Raw genomic sequence first — 20,088 nt, 5'->3', positions numbered from 1 at the left:
CCCCAGGGACAGCTGAGAAGCCAAAGGTCCCCTGGGCCAAGCTCCATGAATCTCTTACTTTTATTAACCTTCCATGGCCACCATTCCTGAGTAAAGACCGGGTCTCTGCCTCTGGGCCACTCCCCAGCAGTCCCAGCTTCCCCTCCAGGGTCACTCTTCAGGCCTCCTGTTGCCGTGGTTACAGCCACCATCCTCTCAGGTCCCTGACCTGGAGCTCAAGGGGCACCAAAGCAGGTGGTCAGCCTTGAACTGGCCTCCTCACTTTCCTCTATGTCCCCTCCTCCCCCAACACCCAGATGTAGGCTTTGTAGAGTCTAGAGATTAATCTGGATAGTGAGTAAACAAAGCATAAATAGTTGAGTCAAGAGGTTAAGATGTGAGCAGACCCTGGCTTAAGGTCTGGATCTTCCTCCTAATGGCTGGGTCACCTTGGGCAAGCTGTCGATCTGAGTCCTGGGTGACGTGGATGTCTGTAGAATGATAGGGAAGGTGATGAGCTGAGGCCCCTTCCAGCTCTGACTTCCAAAAATCCCAATGTAGATGCCATTCCCTTTGCTTGGCGTTTAGAGAAGGTCCCCCTGTCTGGATCCTTTCTGGAATTTGTGCTTAGTCATCATACCATTTTGGCTGCAAATATCAAAAAGGCTCTTCCCAGGTGGCATGGTGGTAAGGAATCCACCAGCCAATGTAGGAGACATGGGCTCGATCCCTGGGTGGGAAAGATCCCCTGGAGAAGGAAATGGCAACCCACTCTGGTCTTCTTGCCTGAGAAATCCCACGGACAGAGGAGCCTGGTGGGCATGGTCCATGGGGTCAAGAAGAGTCAGACACGACTGAGCACAGCCCATAGCACATCAAAAGGGCACATACAGAGGGGCTGAGCAGACTACAGGAAAGGACCCACCTTCGCAGGAAAGATACAGAAACAAACTAGCTGAGGGTTCAAGCAAGAAGAAGGAAGTTCTCACACCTGAGAGAAGCCTGGTCACACCAACGGCCCCAGGAACTTGCGGGCAACTGTGTGAACAGCAGAGGTGCAAGGGCGTGTGCATTGCTGAATTAGCAAATTTCTAAGGCATCTATCACAGCAGGCCCGCTTGCAGGCTTTATTTAGGTAAAACTCCCATTGAGCCTCAGCTCTCAGGGCTCAGTCTGACTCAGAGCTTCAGAATCTTGGCCTGCAGTGCGATGAGTCATGGTGATGAAATTTCAAGAGAAAAGGACATTCTTAAAATTAGCTTTGAGACAGCAACTGGACGTACTTTTGCTCTGGAAGTGCCTTTCCCAGGTTATTTCAGTTGGTGTCCTCTTTAAAGGGACTCAGATGGCTGGGTTTGCCTCTGGTTCCCTAACCCTCGGGCCCCTCAGAGGCCCAGTACTCCAGGCCCTCCCCGTGCAGTTTCTTTCCAGGAAGCAAGTACAGGCCCCGGGCACAGACCCTCAGGCCTGCTCTGACCCTCGCACTTCCGGCTGTGGTGGGTCCAAGAGGGGCTGGAGCTCTCAGAGGAGCCAAAGGCGAGGATGGGGCTGGCTTGGCTTGACCATCCCCAGTGCTAGAAGTTCCACCGCCGAACACAGATGGGGTGTGAGGGTCTCTGCTCACCCCATCTCATGAGCCCTCTGACTCTGCACAGGCCTCCTTGGCGCCTTTTGACCCGGCCTCCTCCCAGGGCAGGAAATCAAAGCCGATGCTGACTTTGCAGTCGGAATATTTCCATGAGCAATGAGATGTGGATGAACAATTTCTCCACTGTTCCCTGTACAACAGAGGGTTCTGTTGAAATTGGGCAGGAGTGGCTCAGCTCCCATCCTTGATATCCCCAGATGGAGAGCTGGCTCTCTTCATCTCCATCTCTCCTCAGGGACATGCTGTCTTATGGGGACAATTGGGATTGCCTTCAAAAGTACAAATGGGCACAGAGCTACTGGCTCTTCAGGGAACCTGGTGGGAGCTGTAAGTAGAAACAATGGGCAGAGCCCAGCTGATGAGCTCTGAGAAGGTCCCAAAGGTCTAAATAAATGCATCTCCCTTTTGCCATCCTTACACTCATTTAATCGTTCACTTAACAAGAACTGAGGGCAAACCAACCATACAGCATCGTGATGCTATTTTACAGGAACTACTGCCATGAAGAAGATACGGCTGCTGCCCACAAAGAATTCACCTTTTTAGATGGTTGTTATTTGAATTGCTAAGTCATGTCCAACTCTTCATGACGCCATAGACTCTAGTCCACCAGGCTCCTCTACCCTTGGGATTTCCCAGGCAAGAATACTGGAGTGGGTTCCATTTCCTTCTCCAGGGGATCTTCCCAAGCCAGGGATCGAACCTGCATCTTCTGCTTAGCAGGCAGATTCTTTACCACTGAGCCACCTGGAAAGCCCCATTTATATGGTGGATACTGGTAAACGGGGCATGGCAGTGTGCACTCGCAGAGGCTTCTACAAAATATGGTGAGATACAGAGAGAAGAAATGGAAGGTACAGATGAGGGCGGGCTCCGAGAGGAAGGTGGAGGTGTTTACCGTTAATTAAGAAAATTAAAAAAAAATTCTTCAAGCCAGTCTTCAGCAATAGATGAACCATGAAATTCCAGATGTTCAAGCTGGATTTAGAAAAGGCAGAGGAACCAGAGATCAAATTGCCAACATCCGCAGGATCATCGAAAAAGGAAGAGAGTTCCAGAAAAACATCTATTTCTGCTTTACTGACTACGCCAAAGCCTTTGACTGTGTGGATCACAACAAACTGGAAAATTCTGAAAGAGATGGGAATAACAGACAATTTGACCTGCCTCTTGAGAAACCTGTATGCAGGTCAGGAAGCAACAGATAGAACTGGACATGGAACAACAGACTGGTTCCAAATAGGAAAAGGAGTACATCAAGGCTGTATATTATCACCATGTTTATTTAACTTATATGCAGAGTACATCATGCGAAATGCCAGGCTGGAAGAAGCATAAGCTAGAATCAAGATTGCCGAGAGAAATATCAATAACCTCAGATATGCAGATGACACCACCCTTATGGCAGAAAGTGAAGAACTAAAGAGCCTCTTGATGAAAGTGAAGGAGGAGAGGGGAAAAGTTGGCTTAAAGCTAAACATTGAGAAAACAAAGATCATGGCATCTGGTCCCATCACTTCATGGCAAATAGATGGGGAAACAGTGGAAACAGTGGCAGACTTTATTTTTCTGGGCTCCAAAATCACTGCAGATGGTGACTGCAGCCATAAAATAAAAAGATGCTTCCTCCTTGGAAGAAAAGTTATGACCAACCTAGACAGCATATTAAAAAGCAGAGACATTACTTTGCCAACAAAGGTCCATCTAGTCAAAGCTATGGTTTTTCCAGTAGTCATGTATCAATGTGAGAGTTGGAATATAAAGAAAGCTGAGTGCCAAAGAATTGATGCTTTTGAACTGAGGTATTGGATAAGACTCTTGAGAATCTCTTGGACTACAAGGAGATCCAACCAGCCTATCCTAAAGGAAATCAGTCCTGAATGTTTATTGGTAGGACCGATGCTGAAGCTGAAACTCCAATACTTTGGCCAAATGATGGGAAGAGCTGATTCATTTGAAAAGACCCTGATGCTGGGAAAGATTGATGGTGGGAGGAGAAGGGGATGACAGAGGATGAGATGGTTGGATGGCATCACAGACTCAATGGACATGAGTTAAAGTAAACTCAGGGAGCTGGCGATGGACAGGGAGGCCTGGCGTGCTGCCGTACATGGGGTCGCAAAGAGTCGGACATGACTGAGCGACTGAACTGAACTGAACTAGTATGGTTTGTGTAACTAGTCTGTTGGACAAACATGACTCGTAGCACGTTAGAAATGCAACTTTTTGGCTGATTCCTCCTGTCCTGGTTTTTCCCCATTCCTCCCTCTCTCTCTCTCTCTTTCTCTCTCTCTGCTGTTTGAGGTCAAAGCCATGAGCAAGAGGAAAGGTAAAGAGATTGGAGAGCTTTGATTTGGCCAAAGGAAGAATCCCTGGTTGGACCAGGGCAGGACTCGTCTCTTGGGGTCATGCCATGGATGCTCCCAAGACCCCTTTCAGAGGCCTCCGTCCTACAGTTTCCTTGACTTTGACAAATGCAACTCCATTCCTGGAGCCGCTTGAGGCACTGGGACCTGCACATCTCACCTTCCTGCCCTATTCCCTCCTCCCTCAGGCACTCTCAGACAAGACCTAAGGGGACCTAATCACACACTTATTTTTTGGCATGAGCCACATCTCATGAGCAGGAAACAGTTGCATCCTTTACCCTGAAAAACTCTGGGGGTGCAGTCTAAGCCCCCGCAGCACTCTATCCTGGCTCTTGCATCTATGTCAAAAGTCACCCCTCCTTCATTCTCTACCTCTTGGGAGGAGCCAGGTGCTAGTCACAGTTGGCTAGGTCACCAGTGCCTGTGTCTCCCTACTGCAAAAAATAGCTCTCTGCATTCTCCGGCAGCATCTGCACCCTCCCCTGAAAGAGGAGTCTCCTTCCCCCAAAGGAATCTCTTCTCTCACCCTCTCCCCTCTCCACCCTCTCTGACCCTTTCCCCTATCTTTTATGTGGATGAAGAATGAAGACATACGAGCCCTTCCCCTTGAAAATCTGCAACCTGGGGTATGCTGTCATACCCATTGTTGGATCCTGATTTCATCTTATGAAGTCTCAGTGGCAAGAATCCCATTTCAATGTCTTGTTAATGTCCCATCATTGTAGCAGCCCATCTGGACATGGCATCTCCCAGGATGCTCAGCCAAGCTATGGTCTGCTTGGATGCAGAAGTAGGGGACCTCTCAAAGACCCACTTACTTTCAAGAGGCTCCTCATTGGCTGATTTCCTTATTCACAACCCAGGTGAGTTTTTTCCATCCCAGAGTTTACCTGGAGGACTTCAGGGTGGGGTTTAAAACAGGAAGCTACAGACTGAAGTTTTCTGAGCAGTGTAGTTGAGAAAGGATAGGGTTGAAGTGAATCCATGTTTTTTCACACAGAGGATTTCTTCCTCTACAGGGTGTTGTCTTCCTCTGACAGACCACAGCCACAGAAGGCCACCCATGGAGTGGAGGATCCACAGTCAGCGTCTACACAGCAGCAGCAGAAATGGAGGCTGACCTCACTGGCGAGGCCACTTCAGCACCCTTGGTCTTGGCGCATCCATGAGCACCTCTGACAGATTAGAAGATGCTCCCATGAGCAAAAGGAAAGAAGTACAGCCCAGGATCCCTGGATTACCAGCATATCGCTAACCTTCTGTTACCTCCATATAAACCCAACCCCAGGAGCCCAACAGCCAAACTCTGAGCCCTGAGTAGGATGTGAAAACTGAGTCATAGACTGGTGACTCATCAGTGAGAGACCACACAATGAGTCAGGCAGAGGAGCCCTGGGGACAATAGTGTTAAATCTGAATTCTCTGGACTGCCTCTAGAGAACCACCCTTGAAGGAGAGAAAGCCCCAGAATACATGGGTGGGAAGGCAGGTCCAGACACCAAGGTCCCCTCTGAGAACGATGACACACCTTGGCTTTCTGCATGGCTCTCTGGGAGCCTGGGGTTTTGTGCAATGGATTCTAAAGTTGTTCTGTAATCTCTGCTTCACTTACTGAAAACAAGTTCATCCATGTCCTCACGTTTGCTGCCTGCCCTCGGTGACTCATCACTGTTCATTTCATTATCTGACCCTGGACACAGAAGGACCGTCGGGGGACAGGATGGTGACACAGAACAGCAGCTGAGGACATAGCCTGACTTATTACACAAACCTGGGTTTGAAACCTGGCATCACATTTGATGGGATCTGGAGCAAGGCACTTGCTTCATTTTCTTTTTCCCATCATTAAAGCAGAAATAATAATGCACTTAAAGGGTTGCATGGAGGAATAAGAGAGCTGCTGTTTCTGAATGAACCCAGAGTGCAGGAAGTGAACTGAAGTGAAAGCTCAGTTGCTTCTGACTCTTTGAGATCCCATGGGCTGTAGCCCACCAGGCTCGTCTGTCCATGAATTCTCCAGGCAAGAATTCTGGAATGAGTTGCCATTCCCTTCTCCAGGGGATCTTATCAACCCAGGGATCGAACCTGCATCTCTCGCACTGCAGGCAGATTCTTTACCATCTGAGCCACTAGGGAAGCCTCAGAGCATAGTAAGTAGTCTATAATTGGATAAATATTGTATTGTTTACTAAGGATTTGTGTTTCATTGAGGATTTCTCTTCCTCAGAAATTTGCTATTTGCTTACAAAGTTAGATAATTATTTATCACTTACTTGGGGGCAAAAAAAAAAAACCACTGTGCCAACATATCCCCTCTTCCCCACCACCCCCCAAAAGTCAAACAGCTGGAAGGATCTAAACCAGCTGGAACACACAAACCCTTGAGACAAGGGCCTCATTCAATTCATTTTATATCTGCAGGGCCTGGCAAAAAGTGCTTGGGGAGTGGTTCTAAATAAATATAAGGCTGAACAGCGTGTACGTCGACACTGAACATTTTTGGAATTTGTCTCATGCATATCTGGACACATTCATTCATCAAGAACCTCCGTGTAGAGCCTGCACCCCATATTATGTGAGACACGACTTGGCCATCCACACGTGTGCACATGCTCAGTCACTAAGTCGTGTCCACCTCTCCCCAACCTCACGGGGACTGCAGCCCGCCAGGCTCCCCCGTCCATGGGATTTTCCAGGCAAATAATACTGGAGTGGATGGCCATTTCCTCCTCCAGGTGGTCTTCCTGACCTGGGGATCCAACCTGAGTCTCTTTGGGCTTCTGCATCGGCCACCACGCCACCTGGGAAGCCAGCAATCCACACACAAAATAACAAAACAAGACATGCTCAGGTGAGGGGATTCAAGGCCACAGAGTGACTGGGAGGATTCGAATAGTCCTGGAAAACGTTTCGGAGGCAGACTTGGAAGCTAGGACTCGAAAGAACAGGTGGAATCCTCCACCAGGCGGGATGAGATGGGGCACCTTTCGGGGGGAAGGGCTAGCTCATGAGGGTGGTGGCAGCTGCTGCCGTGTTCGGCAATCAGCGCCCAGCATGGATTCGTGGATACACTGAGCACTCCAGGGGCTTTTCAGAAAAGTCTCAAGGGGTTTCTGTCAAAGGCTGGTCTTCCGACCTTCAAACCCTCAGTGACCTAGAGACTTGGGTTCTTCACGTAAGCATGATTGCCTTGGTAACGCCTGGGATGTTCAGATCATGGACCTATAAGATTGGGAACAAAGCTCATCAAATAGGTAATCTCTGGCTGTTGCTTTGTTATTAAGGCTTCCTTTGGTTTAGCGGTTCCTCCCTGCAATGGAAACTGCTCTCCCAAATGACAGCCTGCTTCTCACACCAGCCACTGGGCAGCTCATCCACCTTCTCTTTTTATGTCCCTTAATCTCAGGGTGATGGGAGGTGTATCCCAGTGAACCTTCCCTCCACAGCCGCTGCCCTCTGCACATGGCTTCTGGTTTCCCAGGTAACGGCTGCTATTTAGCCTGAGCTGCAGGAGAGACCCTGGGGACTGATTGCAGTGGATTCCGCTGGGTTCACAGTCATTCTCCCTCATGTTGTGCCAGCTGGGTTCCACCCAGGCTTTTGGTGAGGGCAGCTGCAAAATATGTGGTGTGGTTACACAGAGTATTCTTTTTTTCTAATGGGGATATAGTTGTTTTACAATAGCGTGTTGGTTTCTGCTGCACAATAGAGTGAATCAGCTCTGTGTATAAATATATCCCCTCCCTCTTGAACCTCCCTCCCACCCATCCCTCTCCCCCATCCCACCTCTCTAGGTCATCCCAGATCACGGAGCTGAGTCCCCTCTACTATACAGCAGGTTCCCACCAGCTGTCTGTTTTATCCACGGCAGTGTATATGTCAATCCCCATCTCCCAATTCACTTCCCATTCCACATGTCTGTTCTCTATTCCTGCCCTGCAAATAAGACTCATCTGTACCATTTTTCTGGAGAAGGCAATGGCACCCCACTCCAGTACTCTTGCCCGGAAAATCCCATGGACGGAGGAGCCTGGAAGGCTGCAGTCCATGGGGTCGCTGAGGGTCGCACACGACTGAGCGACTTCACTTTCACTTTTCACTTTCATGCATTGGAGGAGGAAATGGCAACCCACTCCAGGGTTCTTGCCTGGAGAATCCCAGGGATGGGGGAGCCTGGTGGGCTGCCGTCTATGGAGTCGCACAGAGTCGGACATGACTGAAGCGACTTAGCAGCAGCAGCAGTACCATTTTTCTAGATTCCACACATATACGTTAATATGCGATATTGTTTTTCTCTTTCTGACTGACTTCAGTCTGTGTGACAGTCTCTAGGTCCATCTACATCCGCCATGAAGATGTCAGGGAGGCAGCATAAAACTGTTGAAATAATGAGTTTGGAACCTGAAAGGTGTGGCTCTGAACCCCAGTTCTGACACTGATCAGCTGTGCAGTGTTGCACAAATCGCTCAGCCTCTCTGAGCCTTAGTGTCATCATGTGCAAACCAGACTTGGTAACTCTGCCTCACAGGGTTGTTGTGAGCACAAGCAACGGTGCGGATAAGGAACCTGGCACAGAGGGGCTCGGGTAGTCAGTGGCATTAGGGTGCCAGGGAGGGAGGCTGATTTCAGAGCCTGGATCTCAGGACTGTGCTTGCAGCCCGTCATTCCCAGACTGCCAGGCACCATCCTCGGCACGTGGCTGCGCTGATGCATGGAGTTCACCTCCTCTACCCGCTCCAGTGGGCTCAGTCCGTGACCATCCCGTCTCCTTCCCAGTGGCACAGCCTGTGTTGGACTCTTCCTGATTCTGGGTGGGGCCCGTTCTGGATGCCTCTGACTCGCACTGTGCTGGGAATGAAAATAAAATGGCTCTGGGATGTAAACAACAGATTGGTGTGGAGCTGGGAATCCGGCAGTGGGAAAGTGAAAATAAGATCTTGGTTGAATAGCTGTGGCAAATATTCTTGACATTCAGATATTCAGGCAAATAATCAGACATTCTCGGTCTATTCTTAGGGTGAGAGGAGCTCTAGCCCCAGATTGTGGGGCTGGAAAAATCCGTTCTTCATGAGGGGGAGCAGTTCTCCCAAGCAACCCCGTGGTGACAGCCTGGGTGCTGAGCAGCCAGGCCAGCTCTCACCAGCACAGGGAACCAGAGCCCAGGGCACAGGCTGCGGGGCAGGGCGGGGCGGGGGGCCGCTGCGAACAGCCAACGGAAGCAGCAGCTCTCCCTACCCTTCTGTTCTGCTCAAAGGCGTGTTTCTCACGGTACCCTCCATAGGCAGAAAGGGAACGATCCTCCTAGCACAGCCCCATTCATTGAACACCTGCTTACCAGAGGGGGAGTGAAGACACCCCAATATCTCTAACCAGTCTTCTCTGTGCTTCAGGCTTTGCTTGCCCTCCTCTCACCTGGTATCTTGGCTAATCATTCATTGAGAAAATAGACCCCCATCAGGCAAGTGCACGCCACTCCCTGCAGCCGTCAGAATTCAAGCAGAAAACAGAACCTTCCCAAGTGTTTAATCAGAGGAAGTAGCACCGACATATATACAGCACCATGCGTAGGACAGAGGGATAGTGGGAAGTTGCTGTATAACACAGGGAGCTCAGCCTGGTGCTACGTGATGACCTAGACGGGTGGGATGGGGGAAGGGAGGGAGGCGCAAGAGGGCCGGGAGATATAGATAGATAGATAGATAGATAGATAGATGTAGTTAGTGGCATTAGGGTACCAGAGAGGGAGGCTTGTTTCAGAGCCTGCATCTCAGGAATGTGCTTGCATCTCATCATTCCCAGCATGCCAGGGACCATCCTGGGCATGTGGTTACGCTGATGCTTTATATGTAGGTATTATTATATATATATAGTTATGACTGATTCATGTTGTTGTACAGCAGAAACCAACACAACATTGTAAAGCAACTATCCTCCAATTAAAAAAAGAAAACAGGGAATCTAATACCAGGAAACGGCTGTGGAGAAGAATGAAGACCACAGGGGGTGATGCCCAGGGGGTTTCCGACGAAAAGGAGGAGGGAGGCGGTCTTGTCCCCCAGCGGAGGTGCTGGGCTCCCCTGCTGAGCCCGACCACGGGGGGCGTGCCTGCAGGAAACCCGGCCGAGAAGCAGCATCTGCTCTGGAGGTCTCACCCACAGACGAAGGGAGGAGGAATACCCCCGCGTCTCCCTTCCCCCACCTGATAACCTCCCATCAGCACCTCGAATTGACTACACCCAGAGAGGAGCCAGCTGACACGGGTCGTGGGAAATGCAGGGGCCGCCCGCGGCAGGCAGGGCCAGGCAGGGAGGGCCGTGAGACCTCGTCAAGGACCAGCACGCCAGGGACAGCGACGCTGGCCTTCCTTTCATCCTCACAGAAACAGTCACACGCTCAGACAGGCGTCCCTCTTCACCCGTTTTTCTGATACGGAAAATGAAGTTCAGAAGGGTTCCAAAAAAATCGCCCATGGGCTCTTAGAGCTGAGATTATTTTGGCATCCGAACTAATCTAAGCTGTCTGAGATTTAAACTCTCAAACTTTGTTTTCTCTCCTGACGGGAAAGCTGGGTAAGTTTTGATGAAAGTGAGCCAGATCTATCTTTAGACTCAATCAAAGGCTTTAAACTTAATTTTTGAAAACCGCAATTAATGGAAAATACATTTGTGCCAAAGAGCAAGCAAGTAAAGAAAACAAGCCTGCGGCCTGCTGGAGCTTGACAGCAGGTCAGCCTTGAAGAACGAGCCTGGGGCTTGAACCATCTCCAGGGACAGCGCGCTGCGCTCAGGAACGTGGACAGGATCTGCTCCTGGCCGGTCAAGGCCACCCCAGGTCTCCCCGAGTCACTGAAGCCTTTCCGCCTGTGTCCCTGCCCGGCACCACTCTGTGGAGTTCCCACAGCTTTATGTCAGCGATCCATGAAGTCCCTGCACTGAAGGTTATTCCAGGCCACTGTGGGACCCCTCCTTCTGGGACTCTGACCCCCAAGTCAGGTCATTTGATGCCCCTCCCTACTCTCCTCTCCACATCCTGTGCCAGGCTCCATCACGGGACTGGATGCACTGCCCTGCAATGGTCTGTTTTCTCAGTGATCTGTCCTAAGGGATTGTGAACACCACAGAGTGAGTACAGGGATATACAAGGACCCGGGATATTCTTAACAACACGGTTCAGTGAAAAGAATATGCAATCGGGTGTCCCCTCAACCTCAAATTATATCTCACAGATGCTATCCTTAAAAGGTAGTCATTTAGGGTCTGAACTTCAGTTTTTTCCTCTAAAAAATGAGATTACTATTACCTTCCTTAGCTGTGTAACACAGGGAGCTCAGCTCTGGGATGACCTAGAGAGCTGGGATGGGGGAAGGGGTACTCAAGAGGAAGGGGATATATGTACAGGTATATTGCTAATTCACTTTGTTGTACAGCTGAAACTAACACAGCACTGTAAAGCAATTATACTCCAATTAAAAATAAATAAAAGGAAATGTAATTCAACTTAAGAAAAAGGAATAATAAAAATTAAAGAACTTAAATATTACCTTTCTTTAAGAAAGGGTTGCTGTGGCTGTTCACAATTTAGACTTGCTCAACCACTTGACATTTTGAAAGCAAACTACTCTGTTCTCTCCTAAGATGTTTTTGGATCATGAAAGAATAAAATATTGGGATAGATAGGCCATGATTTTGAAGCAAGGTGATGATAGGAACTAAGATTCAGTATAGGAAATGGAAACCATTCCGAGTAATTCAAGAAGAAAGTGATTTAACATGGGATATTCAGTTCAGTTCAGTTCAGTCGCTCAGTCGTGTCTGACTCTTTGTGACCCCATGAATTGCATCGTGCCAGGCCTCCCTGTCCATCACCAACTCCCGGAGTTCACTGAGACTCACGTCCATCGAGTCAGTGATGCCATCCAGCCATCTCATCCTCTGTCGTCCCCTTCTCCTCCTGCCTGCAACGTGGGATATTAGGGGAGTAAAACTGCCAAAGGAGCTAGAAGAATGGACATCACGGGCCCAGCACTGGACTATCGAGTTCAAGGACATCCAGTCCATGGTGGCTGCCCTGCCTACGTCAGCATGCTCTGTTGCTGCCACAACAGCCAAATCATCTCCCAGCTATAACCTCATGTGTTAGCTTCCTAGGGCTTCCCAGGTGGTACGAGTGGTAAAGAACCTGCCTGCCAGTGCAGGAGACATAAGAGATGTGGGTTCCTTCCCTGGGTCGGGAAGATCCCCTGGAGGAGGGCATGGCAACCCACTCCAGTATTCTTGCCTGGAGAATCCCATGGACAGGGGAGCCTGGTGGGCTACAGTCTGTGGGGTCACAAAGAGTCGGACACAACAGGAGTGACTTAACATGCACACACATTAGTCTTCTATTGCCGCATGACAATCTCATCATAAACCTAGGGGCTGAAAGCAACACATTATTACTATCTCATAGTTACTGTGGTCAGGAATCCAGGCATAGCTTACATGGATCCTCTGACTCAGCGTCTTGCGAAGCTGCCATCATGGTGTCAACTGGGGCTGCAGTCTCATCTGAGTCCTGCCCGGGGAAGGAACTGCTTCCAAGCTCACATGGCTGTTGGTGGCATTCAGCTTCTTGCAGGCTGTCAGAGAATGGGCTTCAGTTTCGTACTGATTATTATTAAGCAGAGGACATCCTCAACCTCTTGCCACATGGCTACTAGCTTCCCAAAAACCAGTAAGAGAAAGAGCATCTCCTAGCAAGATGGATGATGCAGTCTCATACAACATAATCATGTACATGTAATTTCATCACCTTGCCACATCCCATGGGTTATTACAGGGATCCCCAACCTCTGGGATCTAATGCTTGATGATCTGAGGTGGAGCTGATGTAATAATAGAAATAAAATGTACAATAAATGTAATAAGCTTGAATCATCCCAAAACAATCCCCACTCTGGTTTGTAGGAAAATTGTCTTCTATGAAACCCATCCCTGGGGCTGCTGGAAGTCACAGGTCCTACCGCCCATATTTCAGGAGAAAGGATTTCACAAGGGTGTGAATGTCAGCAGGGAGAATCTCGGGGCCATCTGAGAGTCTGTCCACCACACCTCGTTTGGCAGCAGCCTTAGCAGCAGGAGGATGGCTTCACCTTGCTTCTGCCTCTCATGTTACTCACCAATGCATTTAACCTCAAAGCAGAATTTCCATTATAGCCCTAGATGCCAAGGATTCTGGAAAATGTCATGTACCCCTTGATAACTTCTCTAACTAGATGGAAGGTAGAATTGTGGTTCAGAGAGTCAGTTCAAAATACCAACACTGGTGGCCTGTGGTATTGAGCACCTGCTCTAGTGGGAAATTTTACTAACGCGATGACAAAACACGCATTGAATATTTGTTGTGGGAGCATCAGTGTTACAAAATGGTCAAGAGCATGGGCTTGTAGTCAGACTGCCTGGATGTGGATTCTGTTTCTATCTTAAAATCCTCATCTATAAAGTGGGCATGATAAGCACACCTATAGAATCATGTAATCAGTGAGGGTTTGGCATAGAGTCACAATTCAATAGAGGTTAGACGACATCATCATTCCTGTGGGTCAAGCAATTTCCTAAGTGCTTTCCACACATTATCTCATTGGATCTTCACTAGAGCATTATGAAGTCACTACTGTTATTCCCATTTCACAGATGAGAAAACCATCTCGGGGAGGTTATGCAATTTCCCCAAAACTATTAAAGCCAATTATCGGAAGAGTTCACGGCTCTTAGTCGTTGGATTAAACTATCTCCTCTTCACCCTTTGAAGATAAAATTGATTTTTATAAATGGCCGTAATCAAAATAACAGGAATAATAATAATTCTTTAAAATCATGGGGGACTTTACAGTTTACAAGTTGCTTTTTCACTTGAGCCCTCTGATAAAATGCTGTAATGTGTATATTCGTTGTTTGGTTTGAAAATACTCAATTCTGAAACAAATGGAAAAAACTAGACAAATGAAATTCATAAAATACGTTATTACAGAAACTATGACATGTGTATATTTAACCATAGATAGAAAGAGATAGAAAGTTAAAAAGATATCTACTTTTTGCTGCTGCTGCTAAGTCTCTTCAGTCGTGTTGACTCTGTGTGACCCCATAGACGGCAGCCCACCAGGCTCCCCCGTCCCTGGGATTCTCCAGGCAAGAACACTGGAGTGGGTTGCCATTTCCTTCTCCAATGTATGAAAGTGAAGAGTGAAAGTGAAGTCGCTCAGTTGTGTCCGACTCCTAGCAACCCCATGGACTGCAGCCCACCAGGCTCCTCTATCCATGGGATGTTCCAGGCAAGAGTACTGGAGTGGGGTGCCATCGCCTTCTCCGATCTACTTTTTAGGAGGCGCTAAATATTCCTGAGGCACCTGTGCACTAAATATAAGTGACACATAAATATGCATGAGTCCTGTGAGGTTCTGATGTTCTGGGTGTACTACATATATATGAGCAATCAATATCCATGAGGCCATAATTCAGCCACACATTGATTGACACCCATTCTGACTTGTGTGCCCCCTGCAAAACCTCATGGCTGAAACTCAGGCCTGCTCAGCAGGTGAGCTGCAAGCTACAGCTATTGTGCTGGTGTACTTGTGCTGTCTCTCCAACAATTTGTGTGTTCTTGGCAGGGGACTTTCCACTGGGGAGCCCCTTAGCTCAAACCTCAACTCTCATCCTGTAACCGAACCATGAGCGGGGAAGGTCCCCAAGGGAGAAGGTTGATGTGGTAGAGGGTGAGGTGGGCAGATGAACGCTGCCCGCCCCACGGTTCGGTGCTGTGGTCCTTCCACCCTGATCACACGGCACCCAAGTGCTCATCTCTTTCTTCTTGCTTCCTTTATGTATTTTACAATGATTCTGTAATCCACTTGGTTAGTGAGCCTTTCTGTTCCATGACCTCAGGTAGGGTGTACCAGTTGGCCTGGTAGTGACCTTAGAGGCTACCACTGCAACATGGTAATTTCCCTCGTGATAAGTGATGGGAAGCAGGTAATGATCATGCTCCTCTTGTTATCGATAAGGAAAGTAAGAAACACAGAGGATATGTGATTATCTAAGGACACTCAACCAATTAGTAAATTAATTGGAATCAACACATAGGTTTCTCCAAGTTTAGTTCCTTTTATTCTAAACAAGATCCACATAACAACAAAAACAAAACAAACAAAAAAAAATCAGAAGGTACAAAAAAAAAAAAAGAAAGAAAGAAACAGGTTTTTCTTGTGGGCCTCCAAAGAAAATTTGCAAAGAAAAATTCCAAGGCTGTTCTGAGCAGTGGTTCCTGGGCAGAACAAGGCATTGCTCTGGCAAATGCCTTGTTTTTATGGAGCCACTCGCACATGTGCCCATGCTGGAAGCATCCTTAAAAGAGGCCTCTTGTTTAGATACACAGATGCCCTTCCTCTGTTCCTCATCGATTCTGTAAACACAGCCTCCTTATGGACAAGGCTGCCAGGCGACAGACACATAAGAGACTCTGATGCTATTAGGCATTACATCCAGAAAAAAAGGAGGCTTGAGCCAGAAAGGGGTCAGTCATCTGCGTGTCCTTCCTGAAGCTGGATCTCTTGCTAGACAGTATAGCCCTCAGAGATTTGACCTGTGTGTTTGCTCTGGCTTTTTTAACTGTTGACTTTTGGATCAACTTTAGTTTGGCTCGGGTATGAAACTTGCTTTCCTCAAATTAATAGTTACTTGAATAAGCACTTTCTGGTCTTCCTTCCATTCCTTTCCTCACTGGCTTTGAAGCCACATGGAAATAATGGTTGCTGGCCGAAAGGATCTGGGGGCTGTGACTAAGGCCTTTCTAGAGAGGGAAGGCTCCTGGGTCGAGACTATTTATGCCAATTCCCAAGCTTTTGTAGGAAGCATCAGTCTTTTTAGGGTTTCCCCGGTAGCTCAGATGGTAAAGAAGCTGCCTGCAATGCAGAGACCCAGGTTGATCCCTGAGCCAGGAAGATCTCCTGAAGAAAGCAATGGCAACCCACTCTGGTATTCTCACTTGAATAATCCCATGGACAAAGGAGCCTGGTGGGCTACAGTCCATGAAGTCACAGAGAGTCACGACTGAGCGAAAACACGTACCAGTCTTGTTATAGGAGAAAATGGTTAGTCACAATGGCCTGGTGGGCTACAGTCCATGAAGTCACAGAGAGTCACGACTGAGCGAAAACACATACCAGTCTTGTAATAGGAGAAAATGGTTAGTCACAATGGCCTGGTGGGCTACAGTCCATGAAGTCACAAGAGTCACGACTGAGCGAAAACACGTACCAGTCTTGTCATAGGAGAAAATGGTTAGTCACAATGGCCTGGTGGGCTACAGTCCATGAAGTCACAGAGAGTCACGACTGAGCGAAAACACTTACCAGTCTTGTCATAGGAGAAAATGGTTAGTCACAATGGCCTGGTGGGCTACAGTCCATGAAGTCACAAGAGTCACGACTGAGCGAAAACACTTACCAGTCTTGTCATAGGAGAAAATGGTTAGTCACAATGGCCTGGTGGGCTACAGTCCATGAAGTCACAGAGAGTCACGACTGAGCGAAAACACTTACCAGTCTTGTCATAGGAGAAAACGGTTAGTCACAATGGCCTGGTGGGCTACAGTCCATGAAGTCACAAGAGTCACGACTGAGCGAAAACACGTACCAGTCTTGTCATAGGAGAAAATGGTTAGTCACAATGGGACCTTGGAAATAATTTTCAACAATCATTAGGCACCCCAAATGTGTAAATTTTCTGCAAATTTACACTGGCTTTGCTCTTGTTTCCATTTCATCATAGCCATATTACCTCTTTCAATTGTTCATCAAGTCACTAGGTTCAAAGTACATCACAAAAACTACTCCATTCATGGATATGAAGAACTCAAGGTATTAACAAGGAAAATGAACACAACGTCTTCCTGTATTTTTCCAATCGCGTTTTTGTGGATGTGTTTGAGTGTGTGCAGGCACACACAGAGACAGCAATGAAGACACCTGGAAGGAGAAATAACAAAATGTTTACATGTACTTATGGAAGAATTATGAAGCTACTGGTGGAAGATGGTAAAGAATCTGCCTGCAAAGCAGGAGACAAGGGTTCAAATCCCTGGGTTGGGAAAATCCCCTGCAGAAGGGAATGGCAATCCACTCCACTATTCTTGCTGGGAAAATCCCTTGAGCGGAGGAGCCTGGTGGACTGTAGTCTATGTGAGTCACAAAGAGTCAGACACACTGAGTGACTCACACTTTCACTTTTCATGGAGGAATAATAGGTAATTTGTACTTGATTTTTTAAAATAACTCTCTGTATTGCTTAAATTATTATAATCTTTCATTGCTTTTACCATTTTATTTTCTTTAAAAACTTTCTCTATTTCCTTTCTGAATAGAAATAGCAATATTGAGAAGGTCTTTACTGTTACCAAGGAGCTTTTTGAAAGCTAAATAACCTCAGTGGAATTTATAACATCCCTTGGCAGTTAGTATCATCTTTATATCCATTTTATAGATGCCTCAGACAGCCTGTTGTATTCAAGGTTACACAGCCTCTAAATAAGCAAAATTGAGAGGCAAAGACAGATTTTTTTGACGTCAAAGCCCATGTACTTTCCACTCTGCCATAGCTGCTCTCTGTAGGGACTTTCAGCACTGTGTCCCCAATTTCAATCAACAATTGTTCTCTGGCATGGCACTCTGGGGGTGCAAAGATAAAAATCTTGCCCCTCCAGGAATGCACAGTCCAGAGCAGGGGTTCACAGCCACAGCTGTACAACAGATCCACTGAGAATCAATTTTCAAACTTTTGAGGCCTGGGTCAGCCTCAGACAATCTTTAAAACTCCTCAGATGATTCCAATGTGCAGCCAAGGTGAGAACAACTGGTCTACCAAGAAGCTGGCATATCTGTAAATGCACAGATCCTGCCAGAGACAATATATATATACAGTCAATTATGACAATTCACAGCCTTGTTTCCAGTAATTGCTTCTTTCCTGGCATCTTATGGGTCCTTGGCATACGGATCTCTTTGCATGGATGTCACAATTTAAGACTATAAATTTAACACTAGGTACTATAAACAGCTTTTCATGTTTATTCTTAAAATTAGTTGGAAATAGCTCTTTTACTCTCTTAATGCAGTGTAGTTGGACAGTGTCATGTAGCAGAAAGAATTCTAGACGTGGAAATCTGAAGACAGGTTTAGTCTTGACTCAGGCTATAAAAACTGTGGTTTGGGACAAGTCACTTCTCCTCTCTGGGATGGGTTTCTTCCTCTATAAAATAAAAGGGTTTAATTACATGCTGTCTTCATTCCTCTAGCTCAAACCACCCATATAATTCTCTTTCATGTAACCCTTACTAAAAAGCAGCTAGCCCAAGATAGACATGAATTTAAAACCTATGTATTTTAGTTATCAATTGCTTCATTACAAATCACCTCAAAATTTAGTGGCTTAAGATGACAGCTTACTATTTTTGATTCAGTGGATTTACTGGGAGGTTGCACTGGTTTCTCCTGGGCTCACAGGTATGGCTACAGACAAGGGGAGTCAGCTGTAGCTGGAATATCCAAAAGGGTCTTACTCAATTGCCAATTGGTGCTGGCTGTGGGCTGGAGAGCCTTCATCCTCTCCACGTGACCTCTCATCCTCCAGGGGGATAGCCTGGAATTTTGGTGGCCTCAAAATTCCAAGAAGGTAAGAGTGGAAGTTGCACTGGAGAAGACCTCCTGAGCTCTAGGCTCTGGAACTCCCACAGTGTCACTTCAACCATAATTATTAATCAAAGCAAGTCATGCGATTAGCCCAGGTTGCTGCTGCTGCTAAGTCACTTCAATCGTGTCCAGGTTAGATAGAAAAAAAAAAAAAAGAGAGGGTGGAGCAAGAGATTCCACTTCCCGATAAGAGAGGCAACAATGACAGACTGCAAAGGGGTGTGGACACATGAGGTGCGGTGCATGTGTGGCTATTATTGTAATAATCATCCGTGTTAGTTTTGCCTGGAGGTGCTATATAATGTAGTGGTTAAGGGCACAGTCTTTGGATTTAAACAATCTGGTTTCAAATCCTGCTGTTTTTGTTGACTTGTAACATAGGACAGGAGACTTAAATTTCTCTGTGCCTGATTCCTCATTGGTAATTTGGGAAGGATAATAACAGTGCCCACCTTATGAGGTTGACTGTGATAAATAAATATGATTACATCTGTAAAGCCCCTGAGTAGTGTGCTCAGTCATGTCTGACTTTGACACCACATGGACTGCAGCCCACCAGGCTCCTCTGTCCATGGAATTTTCCAGACAGAATACTGGAGTGGGTTGCCATTTCTTTCTCCAGGGGATCTTCCCGACCCAGGTATCGAACATGTGTCTCCTGTGTTTCCTGCATTGGTAGGCAGATTCTTTACCACTGCACCGCCTGGGAAGCCCGTAAAGCCCCTAACTCATAGTAAATGTGTCCTAAAAGCTCTTTGCTCTTACTACTGGTCCTAGTTTTCCGCAGGGAGTGAGGGAGCTACTTCATCCTTCAGGTCAAGGCAGCAACCCTTATCCCACTCCTTCCCAACATCACATCAATTAGACTGCCTGCAGCCACTTGCTATGAACCTGATGGGTGACAATGCATTTGGTACTGGTTATCACCAAGCTCATTTGCATACAGCATCTCTTCCATGAAAAGCCAGCTCTAAGCACTCATCTGAAAACAAGGAATGTGATGTATGGTCTCAGTGGGAAGGGTGTGCTTCTGGCATGAACAGCTCTCGTTCCTTGGTAGCTCCTGGCTCCTCACTGCCCGGTGGGCTGCAGTTCCAAGTGAGAGAGCCCTCTGCCCCCTGGGAACCTCAGCCTCAGCTGCACAAAGCACACCACCACTTGCTGGCCAAGGCTCCCACCAGGACTCACCTGACTGAGGGCTGGAAGGGCCCTCGGGTCACTGGTGTGGTCCAGCCTGTCCTTAACTGCCTGCTGTGCACAGGCTCCCCAAGTCAGGACTTAACCTGTGACATGTCTTCTGGGAGACACAACCTGAGCTTTCTGCAAGGCAGTTCAACTAAGCTCAGCAGTCTGACTTGCAGCTTTGG

At 47.5% G+C, this 20,088-nt stretch overlaps 1 long non-coding RNA gene and 1 other non-coding gene across 2 annotated transcripts in view; both read right to left on the bottom strand.

Annotated features, from left to right (window-relative positions):
• Positions 1-2,309: 2,309 nt before the first annotated feature.
• Positions 2,310-2,380, bottom strand: TRNAS-GCU (transfer RNA serine (anticodon GCU)). The gene has a single exon. It is a non-coding gene; the product is annotated as a tRNA-Ser (tRNA).
• Positions 2,381-16,648: 14,268 nt separating this feature from the next.
• LOC133241030 (uncharacterized) overlaps positions 16,649-20,088 on the bottom strand; it is a 59,645-nt gene continuing 56,205 nt past the window's right edge. The window contains exon 3 of the long non-coding RNA XR_009734483.1: positions 16,649-17,002. This is a non-coding gene — a long non-coding RNA (uncharacterized LOC133241030). The remainder of the gene's footprint in view (positions 17,003-20,088) is intronic.

This window comes from Bos javanicus, chromosome 29, assembly GCF_032452875.1.
Source record: "Bos javanicus breed banteng chromosome 29, ARS-OSU_banteng_1.0, whole genome shotgun sequence".
Classification (NCBI taxonomy): domain Eukaryota; kingdom Metazoa; phylum Chordata; class Mammalia; order Artiodactyla; family Bovidae; genus Bos; species Bos javanicus.
This window is presented reverse-complemented; position numbering and strand designations above follow the sequence as displayed.